General features: G+C 43.6%; 1 pseudogene; it reads left to right on the top strand.

The window, feature by feature from the left end:
* The first annotated feature begins 17,168 nt into the window (after positions 1–17,168).
* On the top strand, positions 17,169–17,285 carry LOC136643183 (5S ribosomal RNA; annotated as a pseudogene).
* Positions 17,286–19,874: the final 2,589 nt, after the last annotated feature.

The raw sequence follows: 19,874 nt of genomic DNA, 5'->3' as shown, positions 1-19,874 counted from the left end.
GAGTCAGCAAGGCCAGCGTGCAGAGGTGTGCCGGCCAGTGGAGGCTGGAATAAGTCTCCATACCAAATGAGGCTCCAACTCTTGCATTAGCCGAGCTCGGCTGACACTCTGGGGTCAGCAAAGTGGGGAGGAGGCAGGGAGGGGGCGGGCAGGCAGTGGGCAGGGCTGCAGGCGGGCTGGTGGGGAGCAGGAAGCAGGGCTGGGACCTGGCAGTTATGCCAGATCCCAACCCCAGTTCCTAGGGAGCTCAAACCAGCTTCAAGTCGCTCTGCTCTCCTCAGACTTGTGCCATCTCAGGAGGTGGTGTAAGTCTGAGAAGACCCATAGGTGCAAGGGTGGCTTACCTCTGACTGAGCCTCTTTGGGCAGCTATCCTGTGCTGGATACAGTGCAAGCCTCTTGGCTAGCCTGTTACAGCGCAGGATAGGATTGCGCCTTTAATTAGGCAAGGTTTAGCTCTTGGGTCTGAGTCCTTTGGATCTGAGCCCTAGATCAGAAACACTTGGTGATTTCCTTCTTTTGCACTTTCTTCAATTCACCACAAGGCTCATTAGTCTCCAACTGAGAAATGGGTTTCTCAATATTCAAAAGTAATAATGGAAAGTAATTAAATATGGGTTTAAATGTTTCTGCCTCCACCCCATTCTGAATTAAATATCGAATCAATTCCAACTCAACATATAGGAATAATAATAAATGGGGGGGGGGGGGAATCTACTGCCTCTAGGAAAAAAATACTGCTCAAACTCCTTGTACCTCAAGGTATACAGCTTGCTCCCTAGGTGATTTCCCTTGTTTTGCATTTGCATGTTTTAATTTGTTTTCCTGTGCAAAACCTAGAAAGAATAACCTTTGAAAGTTCATTTTTATTTTAATTTCTGATTTTAGTATGCTGCTGAGATGCTAAGCATTTTGCTCGCGTCTGAATCTCTACTTGGAATAAAGACATAATCAATGTTTGGCAGCGAGATCATGTTTCTCAGATGATGCCATTGACAAGATGGTTGATTTTCAGCAAGTCGCTGCTGTTTATTGCTCAGTAGCAATCATTTATGGGACTCCCTCCTTCTGCAAATGTTGACACAGGTAGATTAAAAAAGTTTCAATCAACCTCAATCCCTGTTTACCAGTTTATTCCGTTAAGAACAGTGTAGTCCTATAACTGAACAAAAGAATTTACATGTGGTTATTTGACCCTATGCACTTCCTCTCAGCCTCACTTTTTCCTGTAATCTTTTTTATTCAATGTGTAACTGAAACCATATTGGAATGCCTATAAATCATAGTGAAATCTAACTCCTCTTTTTTTTGGCACCTTCCTGGTTCCGATTTTCATAAATTCTTCAAGCTTTATCCGACAACCCCAATAAGAGGCATCATCTCCTTCTGCACTTAATCATAAGCTGTACAGGTAATTTACACAGTCCTTGACATAGCAAGGTAGATGTGATTATATCAGCATGAGTTCTTGATGGCACCAATTTACTGCTGTGACACTGCAAAAATACCTGAAGTTTCCCATCCTGAAAATATAGCTTCTTGTCTCCTATAATTAATCCAGTCCATAAGGAGCGGCACTTGAGGTTCACAAAATCAGAGTGGGGTTCCAAATTACACTTTGATAGGTTGGCTTCCCAGGAGACAAAAATATTGTTTTTGTTGAAGAAATAAACAGATTTTACACACAGTCGAGGGTCCCTAGCTATGTAGCAGCCACTTTGCCATGTAGCTGGAATTATATTCCCATAACCCAAAGTGGAGTTGCATGGATTTTCCCCATGGGACTGAGCCCCTTCTCCATTATTCAGGGGAACAATCTGCCCCTGCCTGTCTTTTGGGATCATTGGCTGGTTACTCCAGCAGGACAGAAGATGTTAAAAGAAAAATGGTTCTGACATATTGTTGCCCTGCCAGCTAGACTGGAGGAGTCAATCTGAGAAGCTGCACTAGCAATACCACAGTAAGCAGCCTGGCTGGAAGTGCCATGCTGAGCAGCTGGTGTGCCACGGCAGCCACACAGTCCGAGAAGACAGCCCCATTTTCATAAGAGGCCAGGGTGACTGATGGCATTCCAGCTGGCCAGTAGAGACAGGGCTGGCCACCACAGGTGGTCATGTTTTGGAGAACGGCTGCCGCAGGAAAGACAGAGCTGGCCCTTGGGACTCTCCCCTGTCCAGGTCCTTCCTTTACCCTAAGGGAGCCGATAGGAGCTCCCAGGGCCTTGAGAACTTGCTGGGATGCCCATGCAAATGAAGCCGCTGTCCAGAATCTGGCAGTGGGGCAGGGCTCAGTTGCAACATTTACAAAACCCAAGTGCCTAAACCACCATCTAGACTCCAAGGAGATAACAAGGGCCCCAGAGGACAGCCAGCTTGTTGCTCCCTTGGCCACAGGGGGTGGCCATCAACTGCTATCCCAGTCCCTGGGCAGACATCCTTTTTCAGGAAGCCAGAGATGTAAAATTCCTGTTAAGGCAAGGCTGACTTTGGGAAGGAACAAGATCCCTCACCTCTCATAAATGTAGGAATGTGTACTATTAGTGTGTATGAATATAAAAATATGAATTTAAAGACTTACCAAATCAAACTGCATGAGTACCACTGCAAACTGGTCCAGATCATTTGTCCTGCAACAGGGTGCCTTGCCAAATTCCTGTTCTGAGCTTTGCCTAAAGAACTGATACCTAAAACTAATTCGTTCCCCCAGCTTAACAGTAGCTAGATCTAACAGACCGCAAAAACTACCACTGTACCCCAGCACCAGCAGGAAAGAGACTAGTGGCTGGCTGACTTGCCTGCAAGATCCCTCCTTCAAACAGCAGCCCTTTTGGGTACAGCAGCACCACCTCAGCTCTCCACCACTCAGCAGTTTCTGTTGGACTAGTCAGTGCACCAGTTTGTGGTTCGTCCTCCAGTCTGTCAGGGTGCCAGTTAGTTGTTTGTTTGCCAGTCCGTGAATTAGTGTGCCAGAAAGTCAGTTAGCCAGAGAGTCAGTTCGATAAGTAGAGTCGTGAGTCAACAAGCCAGTCAGTCCATTTTGCCAGCATATCTCCTTTCCCTCCTCCACTCTCACTCCAACTACAACCCAAAAAACACTCCCGGTGTCCTGTGCTCCTTATAGTCCTGAAGACCTCATTGCCTCTAGTGGCTGCAGCTGTGCAGCACACCCTCTGCTGAAAGCCCAGGCCTTAACCCTGTATTCCCCAGGTTCACTAGATTAAAGGGCCACTGCTGACACCATATCCTATCTCCTCGCCATATCTTCCACAATTCCAATACACAGGGGAGTCACCAGGGGAGGGGGCAGCCATGCTGCACCAGTCCCTACTAGATACCCCGCTCCCCCCTGAAGTGCGGGTGCCAGAGGCCATGGATGTTACACATATCTAGGGAACAATTTAAAAATTCCTTCTGTCAGTTTATGAGCTACGGTACCCAGAAGGTGTTGTCTTTTCCCTCATTATATTATTTTGGGGATGTAAACTAAACAGAAACATTTTAAAACTGTAATAATCTTTAAGCAGAGTAAGGCCTGGTTAGTACTTAGATGGGAGACCGCCTGGGAATACCGGATGCTGCAGGCTTATACAATAGTCTTTCAAGACTGAAGGTTGCCAACCAACCAACCTTCCTCCTTTGCCCCCTGACTCACCCAAATTATTGCCATCATACCCCCTTTCTTCCTGATAACCCCACACATCATAACCTATCAAGAGGAACACAACATTTGGAATAACAAATAACCAATGAAGCAAGACAATGCAAGAAATTGTGTTCCTGTCCATTTTTATCATGGAAATGAACCGTGCCCAAATGGACCACATGGCTCCATACATTCATTTAGGTCATAGGCACTCCGTTTGTGGCAAATGAAAATTGGAGCAAATGGGCCCAATTTGATTCAATTATCCATTCACCATGACAGAAATGCACATCTTATCTGCTTTAGACTTTGAAACATTACATTTTTTCATAATAATTAATAAAAGTAGCATGTTTTACACTGGACTCAGTGGAGCCAAGCCCTCCTTTTCCCCCATCAGCAATAGTTTGTTTTAACTTTGAGGCTACATCATGAATTATGGGTAATGTGTAAAATAAGAAGTCTGAGGAAGACTGTGGGGAGAGAGAAAAGGGATAAATGAATCTATTATCTATTATCATTCATCTTCTCATGCAGTTGCTTCACCCATTCTACTCTCTTTATAGCCTCGAATAGATTCTGCATTTTCTTTGTTATAAACCGTACTGATTTGCTATTCATTTCTGAATGGAGGCTAATTGATATTGATTTCTATGCCTTGCTTATTATCATGGTCCAGGGGGGAAGTGGTTCAGAGGGTGGTTATTTGGAGTGAGTTGTGGGGCTGGAGGCAAAATCAATATGCCCAGGGAAAGCTACAGAAGTGGCTATACCTTGCAGCTTATTGTTTGTGAAGGAGATGTACTTCAGGGGCATACACTGAATAGTCTCATCTTGTGAAATTTGCCAAACAGTACTCCATCTGTGACAGCGGTACATAAGGAAAGATTATTTTCAAACCTTGAAAAACCCAAGGGATGTACAGTGTATTTTATACAGTCGTGAATATACATGGGGAAAACGGATCACATGCCTGGCCAAGAAACAGAATGACACTATAGGCCCAAGTTGAGTTCTCAAAGTGAGGCTACTGCCTTCAGTGTTTCTCAAACTGTGGGTCATAACCCACTGATGGGTTGTATCCCAATTTTTGCAGATTCAGGTCAACCATGATGGGAAAGTGCTTCCAGGTTCTCAAGTGATTCATTCTAGCTAGCAGACACCTCCACACTTCCTCCACTTTCTCACCATGGCGGCTCGTCTGTGACTCCATTCTCTCACAATGAGTTACAGCAGCTTGTCAGAGGTGTCCAGTCTCCCCTCCAAGGCATGACCAAGTTGATCCTGCTTATCTTCTTCACGCAAAGGCAACGGCTCAACCACCAGACCACACCGCCTGTCCATTTCAGTGGACATAGCCTTCATAGCCTTCTACAAACAATAGCTTGGGGGGGGGGGCATTGTAAACCTCTTCCTCCTTCTAGAATTGTGCCTGCTGCAGCTTAACTACCTGTAGGGCTGAAGTCTCATGGGCCTGTACTATGAGCAGGTACAAAAAGGCAGGAACTCACTAGATCCAGAAAACTGATTGTAAGATCAGTGTGAGCAAGCAACTTGCTACGTGAAAGAAGTGCTGTGTAGCCTGATCTGAGAACGGCTACTGACCTCAGTGAGATCTCAATGTAGCCAGCTCTTCCCCTCTTGCGTTTTGGCAGTGGTTGTGCTGATTGGGAAATAATAGAGAATGAAGTTGACTATGCTGCACAGTATACTATGGGTTGATTTTGCATCTTGTTTCATAAAAATTACATAGTTAATAAAATATAGTAATTATATTACACAGTAGCCTAACATATTGTTTTTTTAAAAAGAAACTGGCTTTTATTGGGGAGCAAGGTAAAGCCTCTCTCTCTCTCTCTCTCTCTCTCTCTCTCTCTCTCTCTCTCTCTCTCTCTCTCTCTCTCTCTCGTGGTAGTATCTAGATTGTACCACTTTAGTCTGCAGATCTTTAATCATACCTTTGAATGCTCACCTTCATCAAAATTCCCTGCAAGTAAAACTCAAGCACAGTGCTTGTCACATGCTAGTTTTCTACTACAAGGGAGCATTCAGAGCTGGCATACTCCATTTTGAGTTTGAATTGGCTTAAAGCATAATCCTGAACACTCATTGGACTGGCGCAAGTCCCTCATGCTGGCCCAGGAATGTTGCAAACATGCCATAAAGCACACTTACACCTCCTTAGAGAGGCCGGTGTGAGGACAAGGGTGGAGGCCTGCTGGGCAGGGAGAGGCCCTCCAGGCAGGGGTGGGTTTCTACCAGCCTGGGGAGGCCAGCGCGGGGTGTTGGGGAGGATGGGGGAAGAACTGAACAGGGCATTTTGGGGTGGGGAGGGTGGGCCAGTGGGCAGACTGGGCCTGGAAAGGGGGTGGGACTGGCTCTTAGGCTGACTTCTAACCCCCGTCCTGAGCAACCTGGCATTACACTGGGTTGCTTGGATCAGCACCAGTCTGTTTCAGTGCAGGTCAGTTTGGGCCAACAGCCTCACAACTCTGCCACTAAGATCACTGCCTCAGAATTCCACTGCCTGTTCAGACGAGACTCTCCTGTCTACCTTCACACATATACTTTACTTAGGCTGAGAAGCAGAATTAGGTTCTGATTGGTGTATATTATTGACAATGTCAAATTTGGGGGGAGGGTAAGGATAGTGCATTTAAGTCAGAGCAAGAATTATCAAGATTACACCCACAATCTTTCAGGTAAGAAGAGGAACTAGACAAACATTAACCAAAGTAGGCACATTGAATGTCTGAACAAACCCTTATTCAAATGATCACTGTGACTCAAAGGTGAGAAAATGTCTTTTGGAGACAAAGAAAACAATGAGTAGCCTGGCAGTGCTCTTCTTCATTTCCTGATGAAGGCATAGTGTGAAAAAGAACAGCATCTGCTTAGCGAAGCACATGCTCAGCACTGATGTCTGCATCCCACCTCTGTGTGCTCTTCAATGCTAGGCGGCATTTCTAGTTAAAGCCACTAATTTCTCACGTTGGGGCAGATCTTGAAATTGTGCTGTTCTCCCAGCAGGGTAGATGAGTGTAATCAAAGAAAAGCCCTTTTTGGAGAGTAGTGAACATAATGGAAAAGAAAGTAATATATTTGCTGAGCAGCAGTAATAGAATATTCAGTAATAACACTCAATTTGAAGTATTGCCAAGACTTTCTTAAAGGAGTAATGGAAATGCTACGTCAGAATGAATAAGAAAAGCTTATTTTCTCCAGAAAGGAAAAAAATGAAGGGGGGAGGGAGAGAAAAGAAAGAATGATTGAATCCTTTATTATTGTTGCTGGAAAATTTAGACACACAGACCCATATAATTCATCACATGTCATAGAACATTGCATTGCCTTCCTGGGGAAAAAAAAAGAAGAAGAACATTTTTATTTAAGATAGATTGTATTTTTACTAGCTGGTGGAGGCCTCATCGACTGCAGATCAGAGCAATCAAATTGATGCAAAGAAAATTGCTGCAAGATGAGTGGAACAATAGCCTGATTAGGAGGTCTTCGGCTGTGGCTGTGTTTTCGCTTGTTTTCTGAGAAGGTCTTTGCAGGAACGTACAGCAGGGAGCCTTTCAACAAAATGAGATGCTAAAGTTTAAGTACACCTTCAGGTATGAAGGGAACTTCAGATTTTTAAAAGTGAAAACAGTGCTCTGTTGCAAATTGCATGGGAGGATTCTGTTCGCCAAGACATTTTAATCACTCCTTTTCGTTGAATCATGTAGTGTTTTTTATTAATAGAAATAACTTCTTGAAGAGTTGCACTCGGCTGCTTTCAATAGGGCTGAGTCAGTACCGTCCACATTAGTATAATGAAATATGTAGAAATGGAACTATTTTCACATATCTCACCTGGAAAAAAAAAAAAAAAAAAGCGTGATCTGAAATTATTTCCTTGGAGGATGAGCAGCACCTTAGAAATGGCTCATTTTATCACTTAAGGCTATTTCTGTTCTCGGCTACTTCTCGGCAGTCCCCAGCAGGAATGCTCCAGTATAATGATTGACCTATATAGGAAGAACTTAGCTTTGTTTGAGAAATAACTAGATGTCCTGAAAAAGGCAAGAGGTGAAAGAAATTGGAGGGAGGTGCAACAAACGTAGAGAACAAGTCTGGGAGCTGGCCTGGATTCTTTCTGATTAGATAAGAAATTAATCCATTAATAGAAGAGTAATCCTCAAATCATGTTTTCCCCAAGGACTGTTTCATTTTGGTGAGCAGGAGTGAGAGAGACTAAACAATATAAATTGTGCTGCAGCTGAACTTCCTGTTACTGGACCTGTTTCAGTGACACATGGAAGTCTACCCATGTGTGTACCAAAATACACATGTTCTAAGGACCTTTGATGATTGACTTGTGGTCCATCCCAAAGAGAGGTTGGTATTTTTAATGTTTTGATTAAGAAGTAACCCAAACATACAGTTTGTTGAGAGATGATAATAGGGGGGGAGGGGAAAGAGCAACAGTGGAGATGTAGGTAAATATAATGCAGTAATCCCAATATGAGGGGAAACTACCACGTGAGATTCTGACTAGCAAGAACTTGTTCCTGAGGGGGGAGGCAAGGGGAGAGAGAGGGAGGGAGGGGGAGAACGAGAGATGTGGAAGAACAAAAACCCCAACCGTAATGGAAGAGGCTCATACAGTGTGTTGTAAATAATAATAATAATAATAATAATAATAATAATAATAATAATAATAATAATAATACAGGTATTTATATACCGCCTTTCTTGGTCTTTATTCAAGACTTTATTCAAGGCGGTTTACATAGGCAGGCTTATTTAAATCCCCGTAGGGATTTTTACAATTGAAAGAAGGCTCTATCTTTCAAGAGCCACAACAATTCAGATGTTTCGTTCTGATCTGGCCTCCCATCCTGGCCTCCATCCTCCCACGCTCAGAGCAGATGGAATAGCTCGGCTTCAGCTTGTCAGCTGCTTCAAGGTCGCACGGTGCTGGTGGCCTCGAACTGGCAACCTTGTGGATGTTATCTTCAGGCAAATGGAGGCTCTACCCTCTAGACCAGACCTCCTGCCCAAAAGCATTCCTTTGAGAATGCCTACCAAAAACGAGGGTGATACATTAGGAAGACGTTTTACTAGACCATGGCCTTTAATCCTGGATTATTTTAATTGCAACATCAAAACCATGTGATGAAAATAGTCTTGCAGCATTGTGAAATGGCCATATGGAGCCTCGGAGGGGCAGTGAACAGTGAGCCCCCAGCCCATCTGCTTGCTGCCTCAGCTAGCCTGCCTTTCCACTGAGGACTCCAATCCTCTTCTGACTTGCTGGGAGCAAGTCAGAAGAATGCAGCAGTGGTATCTTCCTTCTCTCTCCAGTGCTGATGGAGGTAGAGAAATCCAAGGACGAACTAGGTGGGGAGAAGCTGCTTCTGTTTGCAATGAACTGGAACGGAGGATGTTGGCTCCCCAATATGCCCTGCTCCTATTCATTTCAAGAGATGTGGCTTGGAGCAGGGAGGTTCCAGGGTGACTGCGTGGTGCACTCATCATTAGGAAAGGGGATGCTCATTTGCCTGCCTGCCCTTCCTTCTCATCTACTGGCAAATATAATGCAGCAGTGCATCCATTCATGCAGAGGTGCATTTGGAGTGGGATTTCAGGTGGCCGAGGAGCATGCGTGCATCATGTGACCACACTTCCCTGGAAATTCCCAATGAAGCAAGTGCCCCAATCTTTCCTAGCCATCTTCCACTCCTCAGGTGACACACAAAGGTATTACACCTTTATGGCTGTAGATCCCCCCTCCCCATTTGTTTTACTTAAGCTTCTCCTTAGATCACCCTGATAGGAAGAGAGCAGGAAACCTTGGAGGACATGGAGTCAGAGGAAGAAAAAAGAAGAGAAAGCAGGGAGATAGCTGAGAAAGATGGAAAGGCCTGCAACAATCTGTGAATTAAGAAGCGACTTCTGATTGTAAATCTTGCCTGCTTTGCCTTCCTTATTCAAGACTAGATACAAGGCCAGGCAGGTTGCACTGCCAGTGATAGCAGACCAGTATCACTCCTGGCCTATGTTTAGTTTATACTTAGCTTAGAGAAGCACCACAGATATCAATAGCGCAATGCTACAATAATGAAATTTTTGTGAAATAATAGTGAAATTTTGATGGCTGGACAATATCGTGACAAGTCCAGCGCATCCTGGACAACGATGACCCAGTCAAATGCACTCTGGGTTTGGATATTTGCGTCCATTCTTTTGGAGCACTAGACACTTATGTCCTAATCAACGTATATTAGATGTACTTTTGTATTTCTAAAACTCAAGGCACATCATGGGGCTTGTTACCCAGTTATAGTTTGTTTGTTGCCCAGTTATAGTGGGATGCAAACGACCAGGATGCAAAACAAACAACAACATATGCAAATGCCAGGAACACGAATGACCAGGATGCATTTGACCTGGAAACAATCATCCAAACAATATACACAAATACCCTACTACCAGATATTTAGGAAACATATTTTTTTTCTGTTAGCTATTGGAGACTTGCTTATTAAACCTAAGCATGGACTAGGCTTATATTTATTTGCAAAAGTTCCTAATTATCTATTCTTTTCTCCCCCCACTAAAATAAAGTGAGAAAGGTATAACTATGACTGAAAACACTTTTACATGGTAATAACTTTCCTTTTCTTTCCCACTTTCTTTCCCTCTCTCATTTTTTTTTTTTTAAACATTTTGATTGTCAGAACCTAATGAGAAACAAAATATATCCATAATCCTTAAAGGTTCCAAATCACATTAAGCCTGATGCAAATTAGTTTAAAATAGGATTGGCTGTTTAATGGTCTCCATTATGATAATGAGAAAAGACATAAAACAAAGTGAAAATAGACAGTTATTCTGTTACAGTTAACAAGTAGGAATACAAATTATTAAATTAATGGAAAGTCACAGAGGTTGTTAAATAAGAGAATCCAATATTTGCAATTGTTTTGTTTTCTGTGGTCTATTGATGTATGGCAGGATTATTTCCATATTTTAATCGAATTAAGAATTCCGTAAATAACATAAATCAAGTATTTTCCTTGTGCTAAATATGAGGTAAGAAAATGTCTGCTTTTAGATGGAGATAGGTTCTGGACACTTTAGTTCCACACCAAATCTTGCTGCAAGGGAATTATGGGAGCTTTGGTTTGGAACTGAGATGGGACAGGTTACAGTGATTTTGTCAGCCCACATTCCCTACCCCCCCAAAAAACACAACATGATAGCAGTGTCTGCAGATGTTTCATAGAACAGTGGTATTCAACCTTTGTCATGCCATGACCCAAATAAATAAATTAATTAATTACAAGACTGGGGAACCCCTGTCAGTCTTGCCCCCTTCCCAGGATCCTATCTGCCCACCCCTCTCCATTGCTCCCTACTCCCCACTCCCATTACACCATCCCAGCACTGTTCACTGTAGCTAAATATTCTTGTTAGAGAGAGCAGAAAAAGTTACCAGGAAACCTGGCAGTATTTTAGTACAATTATTAAGAACCTGAGCAGAACTGGGACACAGTCTTCTTGTACCTGAAGGGGTACACCAAATGTCTCCCCTTTTACCTGGTGGTGCCCAATTCTTAGCTTCCCAGTGCCCTCTGGAGCAGCAGCGGCAAAGCAACTACTACTGTATCCAGCAGGCACCAGGAAGTCTCAGTGAAACTGAGCCACACATGTGCATTTACTCATGAGTAGGAAAATGTGCCTTAGTCCATTTCGAAGGGTAGGCTGAGAGGAATGCAATGCCACCAGAACGCTCTCAATCCAATAAATGCAGGCCCCCAATAACTCCCCTTTTAAGTTGACAAAATGTATTGAGCCCTATGGAAAGCAAAACTGAGTCACATGTACCTGTTTACTCACAAGTAGGCAAATGTGCCTCCGCTCCTATCTAAAGTCATGTGAAAGGGAACACACTGGGGAGCCCCCATAGTTTTCCTGCTTCAGAGTTCTTGCTCTGGAGAAAGGGACTCTTTCTCCACAATCCTTACTTGGGAGGAAGGAAAATGGCGGATGTTCCCAGTGTTTCCTTCTATCCCAAGCACTGAAAAGTAGCACAGAACACCAGTGGTGTATCTAGACGGGGTGCAAAGCACTAAGATTTGCAGGGAGCCTCATCACAGCATGCCTCCACTGCCTGGAATGGCTTTGTGGGGGAGCCCTTGCATGCTCTGATGAGGCTCTCTGCAAAACCTCGTGTTTTGCACCTTCTCTAGCTATGCCACTGCAGAATACTGCCCAAGAGCAAAGAGAGCTAAAAGCATGGGGTGATGCTATCATTTTCACACACATTGTTCTCCTTCTCTAAACATGTGATCATCAAGCAGTTATCATGGCCCTACACACTTATTTTATGGAATAGTCTGATCTTGGAAGCTAAGCAGGGTCAGGCCTGGTTAGTACTTGGATGGGAGACCACCTGGGAATATCGGGTGCTGTAGGCTTATACCATAATCTTTCGAGACTGAAGGTTGCCAACCAGCAAACTTTGTGATTGAACACTTAACTGGCTACCTGTTTTAACAGAATAGAAATGCTCCATGTAGGATTTTCTGTGCCCTCGACACATAGTGGAAACATAATATATGTGACTGTTTGAGAACTCCAGTTTGGAATGTTTACTGAGTGAAGAGAGGTGATTGCAGAATCAATACCTCTTTTAGAGTTAAAGGTTTGGGCTGATGAATATTTGATGTGGCAAAATGGCTCCACTCACTGTATGGGAAGAACTGATGAGAAGCACACTTCCCTTGCACATTTTATGAATCTGTGGAAGTTGCACTTGCTCTCTGAACATGGAGACCTAAAGACAGTCAGGGCCCAATCCTATCCAACTTTCCAGTGCTGATGTAGCCATGCCAATGGGTTGTGTGCTGTATCCTGAGGTAGGAAGGCAGTCATGGAAGTTTCCTCAAGGTAAGGGAACATTTGTTCCCTTACTCCAAGACTACATACAGCTGCATCAACTCTGGAAAATTGGATAAGATTGGGTCCTCAAGCACTATCTCAGTGTAAAAGAATTTACAACAACAACGAATTATGTGAATAAAGTTAATTTCTGGCATTAAACAAACGCAGCAAATGCAAAAATGTCACCTTATTGAAGCCCAGTGTTGTGAGTACTCTCAGATCCGTTCCACAGAAAGGGGACAGATCTTCAAAAGTGCTGTTTTAAGGGAATGTGACCACTTTGACTGTCCATCTTCTTTTGGAATATCTTATGCTGAGGCTTTTGAGATGCTATTTCATAATAAACAACTATGTCTTAGGACACAAGTTTAACCAACTTTCTAGCACTGACAAGAAAACTGCAATGTAGACCCAAGGTAAGGTAACAAATATGCCCCTACCTTGAGAAGGCCTCTGTGACTGCCCTCCCACTGCAGGATGCAGTGCACACCACATTGGCACAGCTATGCCAGGGCTGGAAAGTTGGTTAGGATTGTGCCCTTAGTTTAATTTGAAGAATGAACAGAACAGTCTTAAGCATGCTTCCTTGAGGGGTCCATTCTGCTCAAGAGCGTTTCACTGGAGTTTGGCAGCCTGAAAGTCTGAATATTTAAATGTAATAATTCAGAATGGTACATATTTTTCATGTCAGATAATGCACCTTGTGAGTTTTCCTAAGCAGTTTTTGAAGTGGGGCACAGGTTTCTTTGTTTTCTAGAATTTCCATTATGTGATACCTCGTACAGTATGACAGAGGAGTGGGCATGAAATATTTTGCCAGGATTTTCACATATTTAAAATAAGCTCCTGCTTATTTTCATGACTGGAAAACCAGTGTGTGCTTACATGGAGATATTAAGCATTTGTTTCTTAATGAGGAAGTACTTAACCTTTCTACGATTCTGTATCAGTGATACTGAGCTATGGGGATGAATGGTCTGACTCAATACAAGAGAGCTCTCTCTGGATCTAAGTATTAGATGTCAAGTACATACATGGATCACTCTTGTGCCTTATGACAGTTTAACAACAGCTCCAAAGTGGAATCTGCCATATTTATGTGCAGAGGGACAGTTATTTCCATTTCTTAACTATAGTTTTGAGACTTCCTGTTCTGTTTGGGGTAGAGAAATGAGCAAAAAAGTTGCTGAACTGAACAAGAGGAGTTGTTTGTTTTTCAAATGGGGCTAGTCATTTAAATGCAAGGAGGTCAAGCTAGCAAAAAAAAAAAAAAATGTCCAGAGGCCAGACACTGTTAAGGGATTGTTGAGTGTGCATTAGGAAATTAAGCGGGCAAGGTAAGAGTGATGCAGCATGACAATCAAATGGCCATTCCATCTACCCTGGTGCAGATGTGATTCAATAAGCAGGCTCGATCATGGTAATGGTCGCCAAATTGCAATTCCTTGAAGTGACCCCCTACCTGTTTTATGTTGCATTACTTTCTGCATGTATGAATTGCTAGGAAACGCTGCATAAGCCTGTGACCTGGGGCTAAAGATTCTCTCCCAAAAGCAAATCAGGGCTGGTGCATCCTTATTACTAAAAATGCTCCCAAGCCAGACTGCATCATAAGCAGCCTTTAGCAAAGTGCCTCCAGCATTTGGAAAAGTGCCCTAGTTTGCTCCTTCTCACATTGAGTCACTCCTGGCCTGATTTTCAACCAAGCTTCTAACATGCGGCTTTCGTTTGGGCCAGCCTTAATGTAATCCGCTTTAGCCTTCTAAAAGCAAACCTCTTATTCATAATTTCCTTTGCTCCTGCTGAGTACTTTTCCTGGGAATTTGCTCCAGAGTGAAGGGATTCAGAAATGGCCACTAAAATGGCAAAGGTACCTGTTTCACATTAGCCAGCTTTCATAGGGTGGATGTAGATCTTGGTTTGATTGCTGGGTTCCAACCTGATGTCAGATCGCAGCTTAAGGGACTACACAAAACCCAAATGATTTTCCCCCAGCCTCTTGGGAACACTGATAGTGTTGTGAGCATTAGAGAGCAAAAGCTCATGCAAAAGCTACGAGCCCATCTTCCTTCTGGAATATTTCTCTGTGTTTTCATATATACAGCCCAATCATAGTCCCACCCATGGCACCCCCAGGCATGCAGTGCTGCTGACAGAGTGCACACTGCAGGCTGTTATGGAGGGAGCCCACAAGAGTTATGTCAGATATTTTTTACTTACCTCCTGCTGGGTTGCCAGTGGGTCTCCTCAGACCTACACCCACTATTGTGCTGGCATGTCCAAAAAGCCTCAGAAGCAGGTCTGGGCCAGGAAAAGGGGATCAGAGCTGATATTTGCACCTTCCACCAAGATCCACCCCATCCCACCTTTGAAGCATCCTCCAGTTTGGCCTCAATCCTCCCTCGAACAGCCCACAAATGGCTGCTTCCCCCATCTTATCTGCACTGGTGGAGCATCTGGATGGTCTGGCACATTCATGGAGCCTCTGGCCATTTCCACCAGTGACTCTGTAGCGCACAACGGTGGTGTGACCTTTGTGCCATTGCAAGGCTTATGACAGCAGATCAAACGATCTACTGCTGTAAATCTCATTGAACTGGAGCATTAGTTAAAGTGACAAATTAATGGTCAATCGTATTTAGATGCCATGCCAACAGTGCACAGACGCTCCTGCAACATCTGTCATATCTTAAGCCTGTTTTAGCAATGCCATACAAATGGCACATCAATGCCTGCTCAACAAGAGCCAAATGCCAAAGCATTCTTGACAAAGCAATCTTGGTGCAACCTTTCTTTATGTATCACCCAGAAACACTGCAGGTGGTGACACCAACTTCTGAGTGAAAGTCAACATTTCCTCGATCCGGACCGGGCCCCAGATTGTAGCTCATTCATGTTGTCGTGTAGAACACATGTAATTGCCACCTGCAATCTTGAAATAAGAACATAAGAACAGCCCCACTGGATCAGGCCATAGGCCCATCTAGTCCAGCTTCCTGTATCTCACAGCAGCCCACCAAATGCCCCATGGAGCACACCAGACAACAAGAGACCTCCCTGGTGGCTCCCTTGCATCTGGCATTCTGACATAGCCCATTTCTAAAATCAGGAGGTTGCGCATACACAGGGAAATGCAGGGAATGGTGTTCCCAAAGTGGTCCTCAATACACAATTGCCTGCAGAGATTCCTCCTTGCTGCCAAAGATGGCTTTTTCCTGTAGGAGAGTTGGACAATTTTGCAATGGAAACTGTAAAACTGGTACAACTATAGAAGAACTGCCAGTGATACAGAAAGTAGATCTTTCAGTTACAACTGAAGAAAAAATAATTTTGACCCATAGGATATATAAGCATGGAAAAGAAATGTCATTCTGACCACTTGTTTACATCAGTTTATATGCTCATTATTGATCTCTGTGTAGAAGTGGAGAGAGAAGGAGAGGTACTGCCAATATATTTCACACAAGGTTCACAATAAAATACAGAACTATTAGTAAAAAAATGTTTACCCTTGACTCTGAACAATACAAGGTAACTGCTTGTAGCATTTTACTAGTAAATTTAAAGAAAGGAACAGATACATAATAAATGACTCAATCCTATGTGGCCACCATGCAGAACATATAGGGCTACTGGCATGATGTGAGCCACATCCTGTGGTGGAGAGGCAAGTTGAGCCACCCCATTCCCCATCTTTTTTCCTATTTCTCTTCTGGTGTATAGTCCAGTGGCCAGTCTGCACCCCATTGCTTGTGGCACATGGTTTTCCAGCTGCTGCACCAGGCTGGTGGAGCTCCTCTGTATAGCGACTGTGTAGCAGCTGGTGGCAGAGGGACTTCTGTGATGGCGGGGTTGTTTGGTGCAAGCATTTCCATGGCACAGGATTGGGCTGAATATTTACTCATAAATCACTCATTAGCTTCAAATGAGCGGCCCTTCTCATAAGCAGTTGCCATCATTGTGTGACATGTTCTATGGTTCTCCTTAAGTTTGCTTAGTTGGTTTTCCTTGATTGAACTTTTTTTGTTTTCCAAAATTGTCTACGATCCTAATGTAGATGCATGAATCACTGTATGAGGGTTTTTGGATTTCAGCCAATGCATTTTTGGAGTCCCCTTTTGAGCACAAACAATAGAATTTCAGTGTCAATGAGTCATTAACACAAAATAAGAGTTAGAAACCTAAAGTGGCAATAAACAGATTCTTTACACTTTACTGAAATCAATGAATCTGGTAATTTGAGAGCTATTCTAGTCAATGTATCTTTCTCCATGTAAGTGATCTGTAATTCACCTCTGGACTTTATCGTCATTTAGGCGACACTTTAATATTCACTTCCTTTGGTGGAAGGTACTAAGGGATATTTTGCAATGCAATCCTATAAAACCATCATTCAGAAGACCTGTCCCCCATGAATTTGTCCAATTTTATTTTAAAGCCATACAAACTAGTGGCCATCACTGCAAGTAGCAAGAAAATGGATTAATTATGTACTGTGTCAGAGCAGTCCAAGACAGCCTGCCACTTGAACTCATTCCCCAATTCTGCCACTTGCCAACAACGCTTCTCAGAGCATATTCATCCCACTGCACATGCAACTGTTACCCTGCACATGCCCGATCTCGTCTGATCTCGGAAGCTAAGCAGGGTCAGGCCTGGTTAGTACTTGGATGGGAGACCGCCTGGGAATACTGGGTGCTGTAGGCTTATACCATAGTCTTTTGAGACTGGAGGTTGCCAACCACCATTCATCCCACTGTCTTCATTTTTGTTGTCCCCCTGCAGTGCCTGAGCTCCACCTCTGTTCCTTGTAAAGTGGCAGGCAGAGAGAAGTCTCGGAGCGGCAGCTCTCCGGTCCTGGCATTCTCTCCATTAGCCACTTTACAAGATGCTGTGGCAGAGCTGGAGGCTCTGCACAAGAAGGTCGGCCCTCCTTATCCCTCTCCTTTTACCCCACACTTTCTAAATTTGTGAGCTGAGGATGGGGCACCTGGTTAGACCACTGAGTGGAGTGGTGGGTTAGAGGAGTTGCAAAAGGGCATGGTAGGGGAGAACCCCTGCCAGTTTGCCAACTCCAACCTGCTTCCTGAGGAGATGGGTTCCACTGGCCTCATGTCTGGGCTGACTCTACACCTGTGTTAGAAGCATTTGAAGAAGTTCATCCTTTTGGCCATCTTAAATCTCCTGCCAATCAGTTTCATTGGGTAACTCCTGGTTCTACCACTGTAAAACACAGAATCATAGAACTTTGGACTTAGAAGGGAGCTTGGAAGTCATCTAGTCTGATCTTTGCTGCAGTATTTAAGAGAGATGGCTAGCCAACCTCTGCTTGAAAATTGCCAATAATGGTTTCTCTGTATTCAGTCTCTTCATGCATATGCTTATGTCTCAATTGTATCTACCCTTAATCACCATTCTTTCTCAGTGACCCCCCCCCCCCAAATTGTAGCTTTTCCTTCTAAGGAAAGTGCTCTAGTCCTCTGGTCATTTTGGTTGCCCTCTTGCACATTTTTCCAGACCTCAAATATCCTTCTCGAGGTGTGGCCACCTGCACAATATTCCAATTAAAAAAAAAAAATTCAATAAGCTCCAGAACAGGATATTCATCCCTTAGCTGCAACATTATGCCATTTCATGCAGTGAAATCTCTCTTTCAAACAGATACTTTCCTCCCCTGAGTCCATTTGAGGCACAAATATATCTGATGCATAAGAAATGTTGCCCCAAAGCCATTTCCTTTCCAGAACCTTTGGTGACATCTCTGAGCCGGAATCAAAGGTGCACCTGTTGAACTGTGTCAATGGATTTTGAACTGGAAATAATAGCATACCCTTGACCACAGTGGCATGAATTGCAATAATGAATTGCAAATGATTCTGTGTACATGTTGGCAGTTAAGACACTATTGATATAATGGAGTAAAAAACAAAAAACAAAAGGAATATCAAGTAGGTTATGACTAGCTGCTGCCAATCAAGGTTATTTGTGGGTTACCGCCAGGACAGTTTGTATATGCATGATTGCTCTAATAAGACAAGGTTCAGAATGTAAAGTGTTGGGAAGAAAAGGTAAACAAGCAATCAATGGGAAAAACCGTCTGAGAACTATTAAGCAAGCAGCAGTCCACAGCAGGAAAAATGCTCTGATGGAAGAACATTGGTTTCCTCATTAGTAGCAGTTCACACTTTTAGATGTTGCTACAAAAAGTTGCTCATATTTTGGTGTATGACATTGCTGCTAAGCAGCCTTTTACTTTTGACCAAAAAAAGTTTTAAGAGTTTCATTTCAAAGCAAACACTCTACTCCAGTGGGCTACTTTGCTGAGATAATTTGCTGGAGCCATCAAAACCAACCAGGCACAGCCCTAGGGTGTCATATCACCTACTTTGTCCTTGTTCTTGAATATGACTCTGCCTTGAAATTCTGGAACTGCTACAGTAAGGCCAGGGTAGGGAGGAATCCTTTTGCTTTCATGTACGGCACCCAATGGATCCTGAGGGCTCATCGGAGTTGTTGAAAAGAGCATCAAACCACAACAGCCATAACTGAAGCTAAGGAAGGGAAAGGGACAATAATAAACATATTACCATAAATACTGTGTATAATATGGACAATAGTGTACCTCAACACATCAATTGCTCCCTGTCATGCTACACCAGATGCATATTTGATTATCCCATAATTTAAAAAAAAACATCAGTATAATTCATTATATACAGTAGTACATAAGAGTGAACTCCATGTCATCCATAAGAGACATGTGTAATCCAACTGCATCTTACCTTCTGAAAGGTTTGTGTTTTGGGAGTTTCAAAGTTACTGTAAGCCGTTGTTATCCATGGGGGAACCCCCCTACAGATACCAAAATCTGTGGATATTCAAATCCACAGGGGGGCCCTCAGAGGACTTCTGGATGGAACTGGAAGTGTCTTCCAGATGTATTCTGAGGCATGAGGAGGCCATGCACAGCCTCCCTGTAACTCAGAGGACCTCCCAGAGACTTCTAAAAGGTACTTACTGTTTGACAGGCACTTCCCCACTCCTCAGAACATCTTCAGAAGTGAGTGGAAGGCACTTCCAGTCACGTCTGGGAGGTCTCTTGAGACCCTCCAGATGTGGGTAGGTGCCCGCGCTGAGTCAAATCCGTAGGTGCCTAACCTGTGGAAAAGGAGGGTCAACTGTATTACCCAAAAGGAGATGGCTCTAGAGATAGATGCAGAACAATAACAGGTTCTTTCAAACTGTGGGTTGGGACCCACTAGGTGGGTCACAAGCCAATTTCAGGCGGGTCCACAT

Source organism: Tiliqua scincoides, chromosome 2 (genome assembly GCF_035046505.1).
Source record: "Tiliqua scincoides isolate rTilSci1 chromosome 2, rTilSci1.hap2, whole genome shotgun sequence".
NCBI lineage: Eukaryota > Metazoa > Chordata > Lepidosauria > Squamata > Scincidae > Tiliqua > Tiliqua scincoides.
The sequence above is the reverse complement of the archived record's forward strand: the minus strand, read 5'-3'. Positions and strand labels throughout refer to the sequence as shown.